General features: G+C 46.7%; 1 long non-coding RNA gene across 2 annotated transcripts; it reads right to left on the bottom strand.

The window, feature by feature from the left end:
- Nucleotides 1–1,686: 1,686 nt before the first annotated feature.
- LOC110340693 lies at nt 1,687–13,495 on the bottom strand. Of its 2 annotated transcripts, XR_005877130.1 has the most exons (4): nt 10,397–13,495; nt 8,323–8,457; nt 8,101–8,201; nt 1,687–2,264 (listed from the first exon to the last, which is right to left on the bottom strand). It is a non-coding gene; the product is annotated as an uncharacterized LOC110340693 (long non-coding RNA). The 2 variants fall into 2 exon arrangements; XR_002382492.2 differs by lacking the exon at nt 10,397–13,495 and having other exon boundaries at nt 8,323–8,730.
- Nucleotides 13,496–18,858: the final 5,363 nt, after the last annotated feature.

Below are 18,858 nucleotides of genomic sequence, written 5' to 3'. Positions count from 1 at the left end.
AACATATCTAATATAAAAGAATTAAGGTATTTTCAGCTTCTATAAAGCATACTGTGAATTCCCTAGAACCTTCTTCCCTAAGAAAAACCATGGTCATGAGTATCTGTGCTATCTTTACTCTCAATGGCCTTGCTCTGTCTGACCACCCTTGTCCCCTGCAGTCTGTGAGTTCTGTCCTCACTATAGTCATTTGCAGATAATGTTCCTGTGCTGGGCACAGAGTGTCAGCCTTCTGCCCATTCTGATAATTGCATGCAAGCTGTCCTTGTTTGCCTTCTATTGCTGAAATAAACACCACGACCAAAAGCAGCTTTGAGGGGGTCGTATTTAACTTACAGGTTAGAGTCCATTGTGAAGGGAAGCCAAGACAGAAACTCAGAGAAGAAACCTAGAGGCAGAACTGGAGGAGAACCATGGCTTGCTCTCCTGTTCTTGCTCAACCACATTTCTTATACAACTCAGGGGTGGCATTGCCAACAGGAGGTTGGGTTCTCCCATATCAATCACGAAAGAGCTCTGTAGCCTCACCTATAGGTCATCTGATGGAGATGATTCCTCAACTGAGGTTCCCTATTCCCGGTGACTCCAACTTGTGTCAAGTTGACAGAAACAAAAACAAAACAAAGAACAAACAAACAAACAAACAACAACAAACCTAACTAGCATACAAGCTTTGCTTTGAACTCAACTCTGTCTTAAACAAAGAGAAATCCTTGGAGAACTTGACCTGTTTAAGACCCTGTTCTGGACCTGGCAGTGATAGCTCATGCCTTTAATTCCAGCACTCTGGAGGCAGAGGTAGTCAGTTCTTTGAGTTCAAGGCCAGCCTGGTCTACAGAGTGAGTTCCAGGACAGCCAGGGCTACACAGAAAAACCCTGTCTCGAAAAACAAAACAACAAAGAAACAAAAGACCCAAAACAAAACAAACAAAAAAGATCCAGTCCTGGTCTTGAGGTCCTGGCTCAGTTTCACAGGGGACTTTTTTGTCTGGTGGGGCCATCTGCTGGTAGCCAGATGCTCAGGAATCTGTCCGAATAAAGGGAGGATGCCATAAGCACTTCACTCAGAGCCAAGATGGGGACAGATAGAGCTGGACACTGTGTCTCTGTTCCCCAGCTTGTAGGTGAGAGGGTGCCCTAAAAAGTAGCTGTGTCCAAAAGGTCAGTGAGCTCCTTCAACAGGGGCTTAGGAGACCCAAGTCCAGAGGATGTGGTGTGATTGAGGTTTGAAGGCGAATCTGTTTTATGTTTACAGGTAAATAGGTTCCCAATAAGTCATTGCTTGAAGAGTTCCTGGCCAAAGTGTCCCCAAGAGGTTTCTTAAGTGGCTGTGGTCAGCAATCAGGTGTCCAAGCTGAGTGTCCTGCAGAGGAAAAAGCTCTTTCACATCGAGGAGACCAGCAGCACTGGAAAGTGGGTGGGGCTCAAAGGTATAGCCCAGCAAACACCATAAAGAGCAGTTTAATGTTCATACTTAAGTGACTTTTAAGTATGGGAAGGCTTGGGAAACTTTAGTTAGAGGAAAATTCCACCAGTCAAGTATTTAGTCATGGGATCTTTTTTGTTTTGTAAGTTCTGTTTTTCAATTTTAAATTTTTTTATTCACTTTACATACCAACCACAGTTTCCTCTCCCTCCCCTCCTCCCACTCACCCCCCCCCCACCTCTTTCCCAACCCCACTCCCCCCATCCACTCCTCAGAAAGGGTAAAGCTCATGGGGAGTCTACAAAGCCTGGCACATTCAGCTGAGGCAGGAAGAAGCCCCTTCCCCCTGCATCCAGGCTGAGTGCAGCATCCCGCCACAGAGAATGGACTCCAAAAAGTCAGCTCAGTCATCGGTTCAGATCCTGATCCCACTGCCAGGGGTCTCACAGACAGACCAAGCTTCACAACCGTTTCCCACAAGCAGAGGGCCTAGTTAGGCACCATGCATGTGCAAAGGAGAGGTTACAGTCGGAGGCATGGTGAGAGCTCATGGAGACAGGATCAGCCCTTTTGGCCTGAGGTAGAGGTAAGAAGCTAGTAGCCAGATGCTTTGCTTTTCTGATATTCAGCTTGAAGTTTGAACCTCAATGTCAGTCTCTGAGTCATTCATTTATTCCTGTTAAAATGTGCAGGCTCCTTAGCTGGTTGGTCTAGAGTTCACGAGTTCTCAGGAGCTCATGTCAGCTGTCTTTGTGGGTTTCCCTGTCATGGCCTTGACCACCTTGCTCACATAACTCCTCCTCCCTCTCTTTGGCTGAACTCCTGGCTTTCGTGTGCTCTGAAAACAAAAACAAACAAACAAGCTGGAACTTGCATGGCACGGACAATCAAGTCCCCCTTCAGAGTGGTGTGTCGGGAGGTGACCCCCCAGTGCTCAGATGCTCACACATCATCCACGGCACTAACTTCAGAGCTCTTCTCAGAGTCACACTCGTGACTCAGCTGCTTTGCTCACCCATCGAATTTTTCAGCTTTGTCTTGATCCCAAAGATAAACCTTGGTCAAGTAAGTGTTGTCTTTCACCAAGCCTACTTCCCTGTAGACTGTAAGTTTCTTGAATCCTTGGAACACATGCAGCTTATCTTTGGCCACCCCAGCCTGGCCACGTATTTCAGATATGCTTTGTCAATATTTGTCTCTGTGGTGGCCCACTCCCCTTCATTGGGATGTTGTATATACAGTGGAACCCAAGTGTCTTAGTTAGGGGTACTATTGCTGTGTAGAGACGCCATGACCACAGCAACTCTTATAAAGGAAACATTTAATTGTGGTGGCTCGCCTACAGGTCAGAGGTTCAGTCCATCGTGCCAGGGAGCAGGGCAGCATGATGGCCGGTGTGCTGGAGCTGAGACTACTACATCTTGTAGGCAACAGGAAATCAACTTACACATTGGATGGTGTCCTGCATATATGAAACCTCAAAGCCCGCCCCCACGGTGACACACTTCCTCCAGCAAAGCCCTACCCACTCCAACAAAGCCACACCTCCTAATAGTGCCACTCCCTATGAGCTTATGGGATTATGGGGGCCAGTTGCACTCAAACTACCACACAAAATATCAAATGATTTGCCTCTGGATGGTGATGGGGCTCACCTTTAATCTCAGCACTTGCAAGGTAGAGGCAGATGAATCTCTGAGTTTGAGGCCAGCTTGGTCTACAGGGTGAGTTCGAGGACAGCCAGTGCTACACAGAAAAACTCTGCCTCAAAATAAAAATAAATAATTAAAGAAAGAAAGAAAGAAAGAAAGAAAGAAGGAAAGAAAGGTTTGCCTTTGCTTTCAATGAATTAAACAGTTAATCTTTATTCCAGAAGAGTATTGTCTTAAATCTTCACCCCCAAAGCCCGTGGTGGACAGGCCTGTGGAAGCAGCCTTAGCCTCTTCACTTCCCAGAGCAGGCGGTCAATACTTCTCCTACACGGCTTGCGTTTGTGGAAACACAAAGTGAAGACTAAAGTCTCACGGAAGAGGAAGCTGGCACTTGAGGGATAGAACCACTTTTCACTACAGTTTTAAAAACTAGTGTATCAGAGCTGGAGACGGCTCAGAGGTTAAGAGCACTGCCTGCTCTTCCAGAAGTCCTGAGTTCAATTCCTAGCAACCGCATGGTAGCTCACGACCATCCTTAATGAGATCTAGTGCCCTCTTCGGCCATGCAAGCATACATGAGACAGAACACTAAAACAAACAAACAAACAAACAAACAAACAAATTTTAAAACAGCAACAACAGCGAAAACTGGTGTATGTGCTTCGACTTTCTCAAGCTGGATGAAGAAATTTCACTGAACAGTGTTCTCAAATAACGCATACAGTACTGTGTGTGAAAGAATGGGATGTTCTTTTTAGACCCAAAGAAAAACAATAGCGCCTGAAGCCGGAAAGCAAGGTGACTTCATTTACCACCGTCAAGTGATGCCAAGGACTGAGTGCAGTCTCTCCCCCCGCCCCCTCCCATGGGTCCATAGCAGCTCCAAATGTAAATGGAGGCAGTTATCTGTTGTCTGCCCACCCATGTCAGGATCCTGGACATCCTGGCCTGTCATCACTTTGGCCTTATAAGTTTTCCTAATAGGCTTTTGGCCTCTGGTTGATGTGTGATCTGTAACTATCTCCCCACTATTGCTGCCTGGTTTTTCTTCTGGTGTCCTTATTTTACCTCAAAGGTTACGTTTGGGTCACGTGGCCGAATAGGGTTTCTCTTATCAGGAAGAGCAAGAATTTGTTAGCTTGCCCTTCAGGGATGGGCTTAACATGGTTATCATGTGACTGAGCTGTTGTGGAATATTATTTTAATTATGTTGTCTCCTCCCCTCCTCTTCTCTTCTCCTCCTCTTCCCCTCCCCTCCCCCTACCCTCCCCTGCCCTGCATAGCATAACACAAACTGAGTGTGGGGCTTTGGCATTACACAGTTCCAGGTTCAAATCCTGCCTCCCACACTTGATCATTCGGTTAACGTATGGCAGGTTATTGGCAGTGAGCCACCAGGAGCCTTGTTCCTTCCTTTGAAGCAGGTGTGAGGCTGAGGCCCTGTACCAATGGTCTGGGCTTCACACCAGCTGTGCCACTCACTCCCTCCTGGGCCATGGGAAGTCACAGAGAGTCCCCTCAGTGTAACAACAGTCCCTGTTGCCGTGATCGGTTATGGACTCAGACGAGATGATGCATGCAAGCATTCAGCTCAGCTCCTGCTCATTGTGACCCCGACAGATCATGTCATCACGACTTCGGAGAGTGCCCACGGAGCCTGGCGCACAGTTGGTACTAAACACATACTGGTTTAGTGAACACAGGAACTGGGCTGGAGCCAGAGAAGGCAGCCAATGGAAAGTGAGAGTCTGATCTTACTGGAGCCGGGGAAGGTCTCCTCCACTTTTTGTCAGCAGCGTTCTGAGCAATGGTACTGCCATGGGTATTCAGGCAGCAACACTGCCGCATAAGCCCGGGTGTTGGTAGGACACAGTCCTGGGGAAGTCAGAGGACAGTGAACTCTCAAGCTTGGGGTAGGTCTATTGCCTACTGCCCAGGAGCCACCTCGAACAGGTATTTATTGAATGGCATTCTCCTGCTTCCATCTGCCACCTCCTAGCAGAGAGCACCAGCTAGGAAATCTGACTCAGGCAGGACATCCAGAGGTCACTGAAGGAGACAGTGTACTGGCAGAGGGGTTCACAAGTGGTGGGGGCGGGGCGGGGAGCAGGAGGGTGTATCAGTGGTTACATGTCTATGTCAACTACAGCAAGCTCAGAAAATGGGAGGCTGGAAGAGAGGGCTTGCTGTGGAGTAATCCTTTTGTACACTGTGAAGATTTGTTACTAGGATTGGTTTAATAAAGAGCGAACTGACCGGGAGCTAGACAGGAAGTATAGGTGGGACAGCCATAGACACGGAAGAGGCTGGGAAGAAAGGGCAGAGTCAGAGGAGTGGCCAGCCAGATGGATAGGAAGCCACACATGCATAAGAGGTAAATGCCACCAGTTTCAGGGCAGAAGATTAATAGAAACGGGTTAATTTAAGTTGTAAGAGCTAGTTGGTAATAAGCCTGAGCTATCAGTCAAGCATTTATAGACAATTTTAAGTCTCCATGTGGTTATTTGGGAACTGGTAGGTGGGAAAGAAAAGTTTGCCTACAAATGCTGGAGGAGGCCTGATATTGAATATCAATAGCACAAGGACATATATAGATTGGCAGTCCACATGCACATGGGCATCCGTGTAAACATTTGCACACAGACACATTAGAAATGCATGCACACAGAGATACTCAGAGACACACTCCTGAATACACACTGAAACATCTAGCAACAGATACACAAAGGGTTGGCCAGAGGTTTAAGCTTCAGGAGCAGTGCTGCAAGTCAGACTGCCCAGGCTAAGCAGCTGATACCAGATACTGGGTTTTAAGCCTCACCCCAGAGATTGTGGGAAATCTGTCCTTTCCATGAACTCTTCAGACAGCACTAAGGGGGTGATCCCTGGACCATAATTTGAGAGACACTTCTTTAATGCCCATTGTTGAAATGATGACTTTGGATACATGAACAAAGGAACGGAAATGACAATTCTAGTTTCAAAAGCCTCTGTCTACCCTTAGCAGAACAACAGTGAGACAGGCCAGGAAGGATAACACAGGGGGCCTGGTTTAGCAAGGATGGCTGTGGACATAAAGAACTGACGTTCCCTTCTGTCTAGTCTCCTCTTCCTCCTCCTCCTCCTCCTCCTCCTCCTCCTCCTCCTCCTCCTCCTCCTCCTTTTCCTCCTCCTCCGGACCCCCTGGGTGGCAGTACACAGTTGCACACATTAGTGAGCAAACTTTCTTTGAGTGTCCAGGCCAGGGCGGCACCTACAGTCTTCTTCTTGCCCTCATTCTCCAGGCTCTGTAGCTCCCCACAGTCCCCAGATGCTATCGTCTTTTCTCTCACCCACTTCAAACCACCAGACCTGCCCCTCATACCATCTTCTTCCCCAGGAGAGGGAGGCCATTAGCACATGCTCCCTGGCCTGGTTGTCCTTGTGGGGACAAAGGCATGTTAGGAGAGAGCATAGGCTCATAGGATCCAGGCTCACAATCTGGTGGCCTTAGGCCTGACCTGAGCATCATCCTTAACACAATGCCCTGGGCAGTGCAGAGGTCGGTGTCAGAGGGAAGAGATCAACAAACACATTGACTGGGGAGGGGCAGTTCCAACACCCAAGCTCACACCTTCTGCTAGTGTGGATTTGTGCAATAGGATAATTTGAGAGCAAAATACTGCATCCCCTACCTGTTCTGTGGAGTATTCCTCCATCCCTCCTTTCCTTTCCTCTCTCTTCCTCCTGTTCTGTGGAGTATTCCTCCACCCTCCATCTATCCTTTCCTTTCCTCTCTCTTCTTCCTGCTTTTTGTCAAGCAAGTAGCCATACCTTGTGTTTTGGGGGAGCATAGAAGGAGAAAGAAATGTCTCTGAGACAGAGGGGCCCCATGGCAAAGAGAAGGGAGGTGTGAGTCCTCTGAGTGCTACTGTCTGTCTCCTGCAGCCTCTGGATGGGCAGAACCCCACAGTCTACCATCCCCATGCTGGACAAGTATACTCTTATGGGAAAACCCATGGACAGGAACACAGAGCGCCTGGTACTGCCCCGTGCCAAGCAAGGTGCTGGGACCTTTAAGTCTGGACGAAGATGGGCTTGAACTTTCCACTAGTCCTGCCGGATTGGGGCCACAGGAAATCTTGGATTTTGTGTTAAGAGAATAAAAGAATGTTCTGCTTCTACTACTGTTGGGTTTGTGGTCTGACGTTTTTCTTCTAACTGATTTTAGCGGTTAATTTCTTCTGTGTGTTTATGTATATGTATGAGTGTGTAAACACATTTATCAACAAGTTTTAGAAAGGCAGACAAGAGGCCCAGTGTGCATGTCCATGTGTGTGCACACCCTTCAACTCAGCACTCCCCGCCCTTTCTCTCGCCCCTTGCCTCTCAATTCAGCCTTGAAACAATGAGTAGAATCAGGCCTTGCAATGGCTAACCTTGGTTGTCCACCTGCCTGGATCTGGGATCGACTAAAGTTCGAGCACTGGGTACACCGGTGAGAGCAATTCTTGATTAGACTGTATGAAGCAAGAAGACCCACTGTAAATGTGAGTGGCACCTTCTGGTGGAAATCCCAAACAATGGACATAGAAGAAAGAAGCCTTCCCTTTAAATGGCTTGCCCTCATGCTGGCTGGCAAGTTCATCTACCCTGTTTCTGTGGTATTGCCCAGCTGCTGTTGGAACCAGTCTCTCCAGGCTTCCAACACAGACTGAAGACCAGCAGCTCTCCAGGAGCCCTCCAGTCCTTCACTGCCAGAGTGGGACTGCAGAGTTGGCTAAACCCACAAGCTGAGCGATCAGGTTCTTGTCCTCTTCAGTATGAATAGTCATTGTTGGACTACCCAGACCCCACCATGGAAGCCAGTTTCATAAATACCACATTATACACATATGTGCACACATGTAGACATGTTCATTCTGTCAGTTCTGCTCCTCCAGAGAACACTGAATTAGTGTCCACTCTAAAAGAGGAAGAGGAAACTAGAGTGCCCAGCCCTCTGCCCCAGCCTCTTTACATCCTTTAGGTGTAGCTGCTCACCTCTGTCTCTGGGTGCTTCCTGCTGTGGGGTAGACGTGTGAGATTGTATTCTCCACACCAGGTCTCGAGGCTGTTGTCCATGTTGCCTTTACTTCTAGTGTCTGGGACAAAGCAGAGAGAGAGGTCTGAGAGTGAAGGCAGAGGTTCTTATTCTACTTTAGAAATAGTGGAGCTTAATTTAACAACAAAAAGGAAACAATCTGAAAAGTAGGGATTTTTTACCTTCTCGGAATGAGCATGTTTGATATCTCACAGGAGTCCTGTAAATTATTGCTTGAATTCTTGAATTCACGCATTTAATTAAAGTCTACTTAAGAGCCAGCGTCAGGTGCAAAGGCAACTCCATTTCCCCAAATTCTGGTGGGGAGACAAAAGCGAGCATTGCTCAGGAACTTGTGAAGACATTTCCCCTCTACCAAAAGGAGACATTTCCCTTATCACAGGCAGAAGGATGCCTATTAGTATATCATAGTGCATGCCTGCCTCCAGGCTCCCTCAGAATCCCAAGGACTGAGACCCGTCTCATCTCCTCCCTTATTCGAAACTCCTCCTGGTTCATGGGCTTTCCTTCCGCCAGCTACTCACTGTCCTTCCGACTCTGCTATTTCAGTATGTTTACTCTTGCTCCCTTTTCCTCCTTTCTCCGTCTCCCTCCTCCCCTTCCCTCTGCTCTCCTTCACCTTCCCTCTTTTCCCTCCCCTTCCCCCTCTCCCACACTGCTCTGGACTCTTACAGATGTCTCTGGCTGTCCTCTCTCTTATCTACATTAAAAACCTCCCCTTTAACCATGCCATGGAGCTGACATACTACCAGTTTACACATCTGCTGCTAAAACCCAGGAAGGGCCATAAACAGCCCCCTTTCCAAGGGCCCAGCCTCTCCTAACGGATCCAAGCTGCTGAGTTAAGACTCTCATGAGACACCAATCATTTGTTCCTTCCGGCTTCTGCCACCCATCTTTTTCAGCTCCAGATGTCAGAGCCCACCTGGAACTTGAATGTCATCTTGGAGTCACCTGCCCTGTCTCTCTCCGCTCCTGGAGCTACTACTGCTACAAAAGTTGTGCTAGTATACCAGGCAGCTTCTCCTCCTACTGGGTGCCCAGAACATGGAAAGGGACATCTTTCCTTGATGATTTGGGACGTTTCCCCCTGATAATTCTTAGTCCACTTGGGGATGCTCTGAGTTGAATTTCTTATCCCCCATCGTTGCTCTCCCTCCCCTAGCTGTCTGCTCTGTCTGTCTCTCTTTGGCTTGCTGCTGCTTGTTGTTTAAGTCCTGCAGGTTCACTTCTCCGTGCCGTCCCCGGCCTCTAAGATGTTGGAATCCTCCCTCTGGCAGAGTTCTCGTTTTTGACCCTTTCCCCCTGTGTCTCAGCTCCCTCCTGGAGCTTGTTGGAATCCTCCCTCAGGTGGAATTCATGTGACCCTTCCCCTAAGCCTCTCCCACAGTGTCTTTCCTGACTTCTCTGTCCCAGCTGGGTGGGGTCGATCCCCATGGGCTTTCCCCATTCAGAACCCTTGACCCCTGCCTTCTCTAACCCCTTCTCTGACTCCTTAAGCCTCCTGTCTTTCTGCAAACAGCTTGGCCTCAGTACAGCCCAAGGGACAGTTGATGGCACACTCCATTTCTTCTGCCACCACACAAACAAATGACCCTGAGATCTCTTATCTCTAAAGGTTTTCTGCTCTCCACTCTCAAAAAATCTCTTATTTCTAAGCCTTCTTTGCTCTGTTTGCTTCTCTCTCCCTCTAATTGCTAAATTCAGACTTACAGCAATTCAATTGTTTTTTGAGTATGGATTTTTTTAAAAAAGTGTTTTATGCCATTATATTCTATTTAAAAAAAAAGCTGGCTATGGAGTTGGGTTATGGTCATTCCTCTCCAGACATGAGCATGCATGTTTAAAAACTTTCTCCAAACTCTAGAAAAAGCAAGACCTTACCCCAGCACTATAGGGGTATAAAAGTCAGGAGCAGGGTCTTCAGTAGTTAGTATTGAGCATTCATTCTCCAGACACACTGAGGATAGGAAGACACTGAAGTCTCAGGATTCTCCAGCCACTCTGAAGAGAGGTTACAGTCTGAGGTTTGGTGGAGCCACGATTGCATTTTAGTCTGACGTAGAGAAAGAGCTAGTGGCCAGCTGCTTTACTTTTCTGATCTTCAGCTTGAAGCTTGAACCCCAATATCAGTCTCTGGGTGTGTGTGTGTGTGTGTTACAAATAATTTTGAATAGGAAGTATAATCCATGGGATTTCTATATCAGTTAAAATGACAGAGACTTACCCACTTACCTACACAGCCAGCCCGGGATCCTACATGGTGATACTGATGACTTTGTTGGGGCAGAAGTTGTCAGTCTTTGGCTGTCATACAGGACAGCACTAAATCTTCAGCTGCTACAATGGGCAGCATCAACCTTTGGCCACCAGACCCATGATGCCTGAGAGGTTTTTCTGGAGTAGGAACTGACCTACCTTAGAGAAGCAGAGTAGGGCAGTCACCTAAACAGTATCCACAGTTTGGCAGTGGTTGAGGCACACGCAGTTCTTGGACCTTGGTCAGCCTTACCACAATCCTAGTGGAGTCTGCAGTCACCCATGTTTGGAGGGAGCCTCAGCTGCCACCAGAAGCTGGCATTTTTGTTTCTCATGGGAAGCCTTTTTCTTTAGACACCTCTCATGCCATATTCAGCAGATCTCTGGGCGTTTGAGGGCCATCATCTAGTATAGTAAGTATACAGGATTTTAAACAAACTTTACTTGTTTTTAGTTACTAGCTTCAGGCTCAACCTTGACAACTGTGGAAGACTAAAGGTTGTCCCTGTAAATGTACTACATTTGTACTTAGCATGACTACAAGCATGGTTCTAAGCACGTTAGAGAATTTGATTATTTATAATGTGACCATTAACTTTCCCATCTTAATTATCTTCAATAGTTACAAGTTGGTAGCTTTTTATAAGATCAGGGTTTTACAGTTTTATCCCTGTTAAGATTGAGCATTAAAAATTTGAATTGCCCGAGATCCATGCCATGAGAGGGAGCTGAGTTCTCCTTCTGTGGCCTCTCTGCAGTTTCCTTACTTCTCTAGCCTCAGGTTCTGTCTAACACCTGGTCACATTCCTCACCCTTCCTGCCTGCAGAGCAGCTACAAACCCCGTGCTTTAGGATCTCTACACGCACACCCAGCCGCACGAAGCGTTTTCACGGCCACCCACTTTCATTTTGATTTGAGGCGAGGATAGAACAGGATCAGAGCAGCACAGAACAAGCTTCGCAGATCTCTAGGTTCCTCTCAGTGTCCCCGCCTTCCTCAAAGCCCAGGGCCCCTACTTGCCCCACCCCCAGCCCTCTATGGCTCTTGTAATTGGTGCTCCCACCTGTCTTTCAGCATGTGCTGCCTTCCCTGGTGCCTCCCTCCAGGGAATCAGAAGAATGGGGGCCAGCTCTCCAGCTGAAATCTCTGTTGTACCTTCTCCTTCTGCTCGCCGGGGCTGCCCCTCCGCTTCACGGCTACTCACCTTTGCGTCTTCTCTGACATAGTCCTGCGTTCAAGCCTCCGTTTAGAGACTGTATCCAGATAGGTTTTTGGGAAACCCGATTCAAGGCACAAGTCTGGCTGACCCAGGGAGTGCCCTATTGCATTGGTCTGTATTTCACGTCTGTCTTTTATTATCACCCTCACTTTATTGGCAGAGAAACCAAGGCTCAGAAAGGTACAGCATACTCAGACTCACCCTGCCTCTTAGTGGTCCAGCCAACTGGAAAAGCACTGCCACTAGACAATGTGTTACCCCCTCCGCGGCCGCCCACTTAGTTTGGTTAGATAGTTACTGTGTGGTGAAATGAGTGTTTCCGTGGGTAAAATTAAAGCAGATGAAACTAGCTTGGGAGAAGAGAAATCCCACATGCCTTTGTAGTAGAAGTTAGTCATAAAACCAACAGTCCCAAGGTGAGGGGACATTATTAGGGTAAGCTAGTTCTCATGTGTTAGATAAGTGCCCCACCACTGGAGAACTACAAAATCCTTCTTTTAATACCTTTGTGTGTCCCATCTGGAAAGCTCAAGCCTCCAGCTCCTCCTCTCATTTGGCCAGCGGGTGACCCTAATAAGGTCAAATGATAAGGAAAAGCCCAATAAGCCTGAGCGTCTGAGTTTGGGAGGCAATACATGCCAGGTGGCTTCAGGGGCCACCTCTGCCTTGCTAGAATTGCCTGAGAACTGAGGAGCTAGCTTTTGACTTTGAATCTGTAGGGAGGTCTCATAGTTCTTATCTCCTAATTATGAGAAGCAAAGGAGTCATTTTTAAATGCGGAGTCTAGCTTTTGATAGATGCTGAGGGCTGCTGTTACCTCTGATTCACGGGTTCTGACCTCTGACATTGCATCCATGTCTCTTCTGCAACAGGCTTCCCTGTGCATCCCAGGCGGGTCTGGAACTTGCCATCCTCCTGTGTCAGCCTTGCTAATACTGAAATTCCAGGCGTGTGTTGCCGCCGGGTTCAGCTTAGAGCTGTTCAGATGTTCTCTTTGCCAGCTACTCCCTGAGGTCCTTGTGGCCTAGGCACGGGCACAACCCAGTATTAGCCACTCCATTGCCATCAACCTGATTTCTCAATTCAAGGACCCACGGAGAATACCTTATTTGTAGCTTTTGGTTCACAGTTCCTACAAGAAGGAGCTTGATTGTTCCAGACTCATCAGTCAAGGAGACCTAGTTAGGTCGTCCTCCAATCAGGCCCCACCTCAGTTCAGTCATCCAAGCACCGGACAGAACCATTGCTCTCTCCACTTCGTGCTTGGTTGGATACGGAAGGGTGAAGGCCAAGAAGGGACCACAAGGAGGCACAGTCCCTGTGCTTACATCACCGCTCTGTGCTGCCACTCATAGCCCTGCCTTTCCCGCGGGAAGCTTTCTCTCCCATAGACCACATTAGAACAACCCTTTTAAAGGCTTTGTCTTCTCTCCATCTCTTATCCCGCTGCGCCTGGCTCCCCTTCTAGCCACTCTCAGGAAGTCCGTCACTGAATTCTTGTTTATCTTCTGGAAATCACTCCCAGAAACCTCAGTCCTTTACCTACTCGAGCTTCTTACCCTGTGAGCCACCCGGTGTAACAGTTCCGCTGTTTCCTGTGAGGACGGGCAAGCAGCCTGAGGCTCCCCCGGCTACACGCCTCAGGTCCCCCGCTTCTGAACTGCAGCAGATAGACTGTGAGCTTCTAGAAGACAAAGATGGCATTCTTCAAAGGGACCGGAAAGGGCTGCTGAAGTGATTATTGACAACGGCTGAATCATGGAATGGATGTTTCACACCGTGAGGAGTCCATTTGAAGTTATGCCCCTACTCAGAATGGAGCTAACTTTCGATATGAGGAGGGGTCAGCAGTCTGTCCTCGTAGGTACTGTGAATGTTCATCTCCAAAGGGAAGACGTAGTTGCCTTCAGAATGTGACAGTGACAGGGACAGGAAGCTACAAAGCCACAACGCCAAGCCAGAATTTTCTTAGCTTGAGAGAGGAAATCAAAGCATTTTACAGAAAACCACCAACACTTGGTGTTTAGTGGCGATTTTCCCCCCCCTGAAAACGGAGACTCACTTCTAGGTATCTATAGTAAGTGGTACCAGGTACCCAGGGTCAACAAGAGGAAGCCCAGAGATGACTTAGATTGGCCCAGAGCTGTGTCTTCAAGAAAACACGTAAGGCTACTGCCCCTACCATTAGAGGGTGGAGCCAGAGATAATCCATGAGGCTCTCTGTCAAGCACAGAGAATAATCTATGTGGTTTTCACCATAGTGTTAGTTTAGTTTCGAGGCTATGATCTTCATTTCATAGACTCATTTGACGAATTCTTTATCTCTGCTCTGTTTTTCAGATAGGGTCTCTGTAGTCAATGCTGGTACTGAAATAACACACACTTCTGCCCTAGCTTCCCAGGTTCTGGGATTATAGTTGTGAGCCACCATGCCTGGCCGAGGGGTTTTTATACACCTGGACTGAATTAGACTCACTTTCCTATTAGATTCCCGGTATCCAGAGCGGGCAAGAGAAGGTGAAGAGGCTCCCAAGGCTGCATGTAGCTGTACTGAAGCTCGCTTGTGTGTGCCTGTGGTACGAGGTACAGGCACTCGGGAACACATTTGATGGAGACCTGTTCTTCCATGTTGGGAAGGATGAAGAGGCTCTGCCTGGCACTGAAATGGTTAATGGATTTGATCACTTTGTCGGGAACGTGAACTGCTTATTATATATAGTGCATGATTTAAGAACTCAGAAGCCAGTTCCCTTGCTATCATCATGAACCGATTCTGAGCCATTCTTGGTATAAAACTCGGCCTTGGAACTAGCTATAACAAGAAATTCAATTACAGCAAATCCATGGTAATCTCCCCCCCCCCATTCACCTTCAGATTTCCAGAAATCATGTTGCACAGCACAAGGGAGAGTTCATGTTGCTCACACAGCACAAGGATATCTTCCTTGTAAATCTCTTCATAGAAATAAACTTTTTAAGAAAAATCTCTCCGGCTGGACGGGGAGGGGAGGAGGGCGAAGGGTTCTACCGCCTGCTCCATCTTTTCTACACTCAGTAACTGCTTGTGCAGGAGCCGCCCTCCTCCCCTGTAAGATGACTCTGGAGGCCCTCTTTACTCTATGTGGTAGTCAGTTTTCTGTCATTGTAACAAGTTGCCACATACAGTGAAAATGTTAACTGTGGCTCACTGTCTGTTTGGAGGTTTTAGTCAGTTCTCATCTGTCCTATTGCTTGTGGATTTGTGGTGAGGCAGCATTTCTCAGGGGAGTGGGTGGTAGATCGGAGCTACTCGTCTCACGTTTAGGGAGTGAGAGAAAAAGAGGGAGTCCCACAATCCCCTTGGAAGGCACACCTCCAGCGATCTAAGAGCTCTGAACTAGGTCCTGTCTCCAATTCTCCTTCACCTCCCAGTAACATCACCCTGGAGACCCACATGCTAATCCATAGGTTACTGGTATGGGGGGGGCACAGGGGTGGGACTCCAAACCCAGGCTATAGCATCTCACGAAGTCTTCATCACAGAGTCTTTCCTTCAAAGTCAAACTCCTCTATAGAATCCTCCACCATACCCAACCACCACCGAGTAAGATATTCCTCTGTATCATGGGCTGTATAAACACCTTTGTGTGTGGGGTTGTATATGCTATGTATGTAGTTATTAACTCTGACAAATACATTTCAGACACTTTATATATGTAAAACAGACTAAAGAAATGTTGGAGTTTGAGTTTAGTGGGTGGGTGTTTGTACTCCATTTTCTCCAGGTTCTGATATACTACTTCCTACTGGGCTGACATGGGCTAATTTCCTAAAATGTGTACATTCCTGAAGCAAAAGAAAATGGGAAAACTAGTTATGTTCCATTTCACTGGAGAATATTAGTAATTATTTTTATCTTAGCAATACTTGTCAGCAAAGAGGATGTTTTATAATCACTCAATTTGTTAAAAACCTCTATGGAAGTGTTAAATGGGTCTCAAGGTTTTTGTAACTGTCACAAGATAGAACTGAATTCTCTTCAAGCTTGTGGGCTGGTGGTCGGACCTTGCTTCTACCCACAAAATTTTGTCAGATGCAGTTTAATGGCATCTGAGGCTGAGCCAGACAAGGCAACACTACCCCGCCCAGCTTCTACCTTCAAAGCACTTGTCCTTAGAAGCAAGACAGCGTGCTGAGAGGACGTCCACAGCACAGAAGGCACGTGTGAAAGTTCTACGGCCAACAGTACCAGTCAAGGTCCCAGGTAACAGCCTCTTTCAATCATACCACAGGGAGTCAATGTGACTCCTCAGGAGTGGTCTGGCTGCAGGGAAACGCCAGTGACAGTCACTTCACTGAGCCAGGGCAGGGGGCATACAGGTCATGTGCCCCCCCATCTGTTGTGACTCAACATTCTTGAATCCTGTTTCTGATCCCAAGGATGAACAAATATAGTTGAACAATGACCTATAGTTTCACGATAGTTGGTGTGAAATGTCTTGACAGGTGGCATGTACTCCATCCATTTCTGTGTCTTTCATGACAGCCTGTGGCACAGGGACACCAGAGGCCCATCTTCCCTCCCATCTTTGCTACCACTGTTAAACTTCATCATTGCTTTGTTTTCAAAGGGATGTGAAGATCTTGGCAAAGGAAATTTTAGACTTTAATGACTGGTAAGGATTTGGTACCCCTCAAAGTTTGTACTGTATGGCATCATCATCAAACTATATGCCATCAGCATTATCATTTAGCCTCGTATTTTTTTTTTGGTAGTAAAAAAAGAAATGGAAAAATCCAGTCTGGGAGACATAAAAATCCTGTATACACATACATTAGGTTGATCCTGTGATCAACATGGTGCCTAAGAATCACAGTATAGTAATCCTAATTGTTTGTCTGGAATCTGTCTTGATTGCTAGATTATGTATCCTGTAAAGGTACACATAACTGTCAAGCCCACCATTTCAGGTTAGCAGAGTGTAATGGCTACCACTCACCTGGTTTAAATACTCAAATGAAAACAGAAGGGAATTATGTGAGGGGGATAAGAGGACCAGCAAGAGAATGGGTGATGAGCATTGTACAGTAATACACATGTTTGGAAAATGTCTAAGAAACATATTTTGTATGTTTATTAAAATATTCATGAAAAGGGAAACCAACAGAAAAAGTCTGTTTCAATAGTTTTCTGTGTTCTACAAGCTTCCCTTGAGGTCTGGTTCCTGTTGACTCTATGAACTGTCATTTCTCCATCTTCTTACATTAAATTCATAACTTAGTTATACCTCTTTGGCTTCCAGAAGGCCAACCATTGGCCTTTTATCCTCTCTTGAATGTCATTTGTCCCTGTCAGAAATGCGTGGACTCATACTCTTTCTACGTCATTGACACCCATTCCTTAATGGTTAAGCTTTCCAGTGTCAAAAATCCCTGGTAGTATACAAGTAAGATCATCTCTAAAAAGTGTATTGCAATTATTGTTTGTGTGTCTTCCTCATCTACTGCAATAAGACCCTCTGAGGAACTCTTTTTCACTTTATCTCACAGATATGTAATGGGGGATGTCCTGTATGCTGTGAATATATGTCACTCTTAGCGGTTGTTTAATAAATGCTGATTGGCCAGTAGCCAGGCAGGAAGTATGGGCAGAGCTATCAGACAGAAAGAATTCTGGGTAGAGGAACTCAAGGAGTGAGTTGCAGAGAGATGCCATGTAGCCACTGAAAGAGTAACAGCCTTGTGGCAATACACAGATTAATAGAAATGGGTTAATAATTAAGAGCAAGCTAGCCAAAAAGTAGCCTGAGTCACTAGATACACAGTTCATAATTGCTATAAGCCTCTGTGTGTTTATTTGTGACTAAACAGCTATGGGACAGGACGGGACAGAAACATCTGCCTATAATGATGTGTTGATATTTGTAAATAAAGAACAAGAAGACTGTCACCTGGCACATATGGAAGCATGAAAATACACCAAACTCTTTTCTAGAAAATCTCACTGTATACTGGTGTTCTGGATAGTCTTATGTCAGCTTGACACACAAACTAGTTATCTGAAAGGAGGGAACCTCAATTGAGAAAATGACTCTGTAAGATCAGGCTGTAAAGCACTCTCTTGATTAACGATTGGTGCGGGAGGGACTAACCCATTAAGGGTTGGTACACCCTGACTGGTGGTCCTAGGTTCTCTAAGAAAGCAGACTGAGTAAGTCACGGGAAACAGGCCAGTAAGCAGCACCCCTCCGTGGCCTCTGCATCAGCTTCTGCCGTTTGAGTTACTATCCTTCAATGATGAACAGACAAGTATGGAAGTGTAAGCCAAGTAGACCCTTTCCTCCCCAACCTGCTTTTTGCTCATGGCATTCCATCACAACAATAGAAACCCTAGTTAAAACAACTGCCATATTCTTTTAAAAAAAGCATCTTTTTTTAGGTTTGTGCATATGTTTTGCTTGCATGCACATGTGTATTGTGTATGTTCAGTGCCTGAGGCCAAATGAAGTGTTGCACCCCCTGGAATTGTAGTTATGAATGGCTGTAAGCTACCACATGGGTGTTGGGAACTGAACAAGTGCTCTTGACTGCTGAGCCATCCACCAGCCCCCAACCTAGTTATTCTTTAAGCCTAGAACTTCTACAGAGCTTTGGTTTCAGATTAACGCACTCTGAAAATTCCTTAGGGTGGTAAACCCTAGGAAATATCTTTATGCATTTAAATGTCTTAAGACATGGACCTGGGTTAATTCTGACTTTATTTGTACAGTGTGTTCTGTGCACCTTTAGATGCTGCTCGTGTGGATCTCATGATAATCCTGTATGCTAGTTGAGGTACACATGAAAAAACTCAACTTCAGAGAAACCAAGGCACTTGGTCAAAGTCACACCTAACATTAAAACTAGGGATAGAATACAGTTCAACACCTTTCCCACAATACCATGCCTTTGTGATTTAATGTCCATGACTCCCCCCCCCCAACCTCACCCCACCCGTGAGATTGGGTTTTATGGAATACAAAGTTTAGGGTGCCTGGCCACATTATGAGCTGGAGACTCTACAGTGATGTAGTGTCCTTTTACTTCTCCCTTCCCTCCCTCCCTCCCTCCCTCCCTCCCTCCCTCCCTCCCTCCCTCCTTCCCTCCCTGAAGAAGTCCTGGGCCTCTGGTAGCTCTCCTGTACATTGATGGGTGACTCTCCAGAGCTGGTGACAGGTTGACAGGGACCAGTCTAAAATT

Source organism: Mesocricetus auratus, unplaced genomic scaffold (genome assembly GCF_017639785.1).
Source record: "Mesocricetus auratus isolate SY011 unplaced genomic scaffold, BCM_Maur_2.0 Super-Scaffold_100004, whole genome shotgun sequence".
Taxonomy (NCBI): domain Eukaryota; kingdom Metazoa; phylum Chordata; class Mammalia; order Rodentia; family Cricetidae; genus Mesocricetus; species Mesocricetus auratus.
This window is presented reverse-complemented; position numbering and strand designations above follow the sequence as displayed.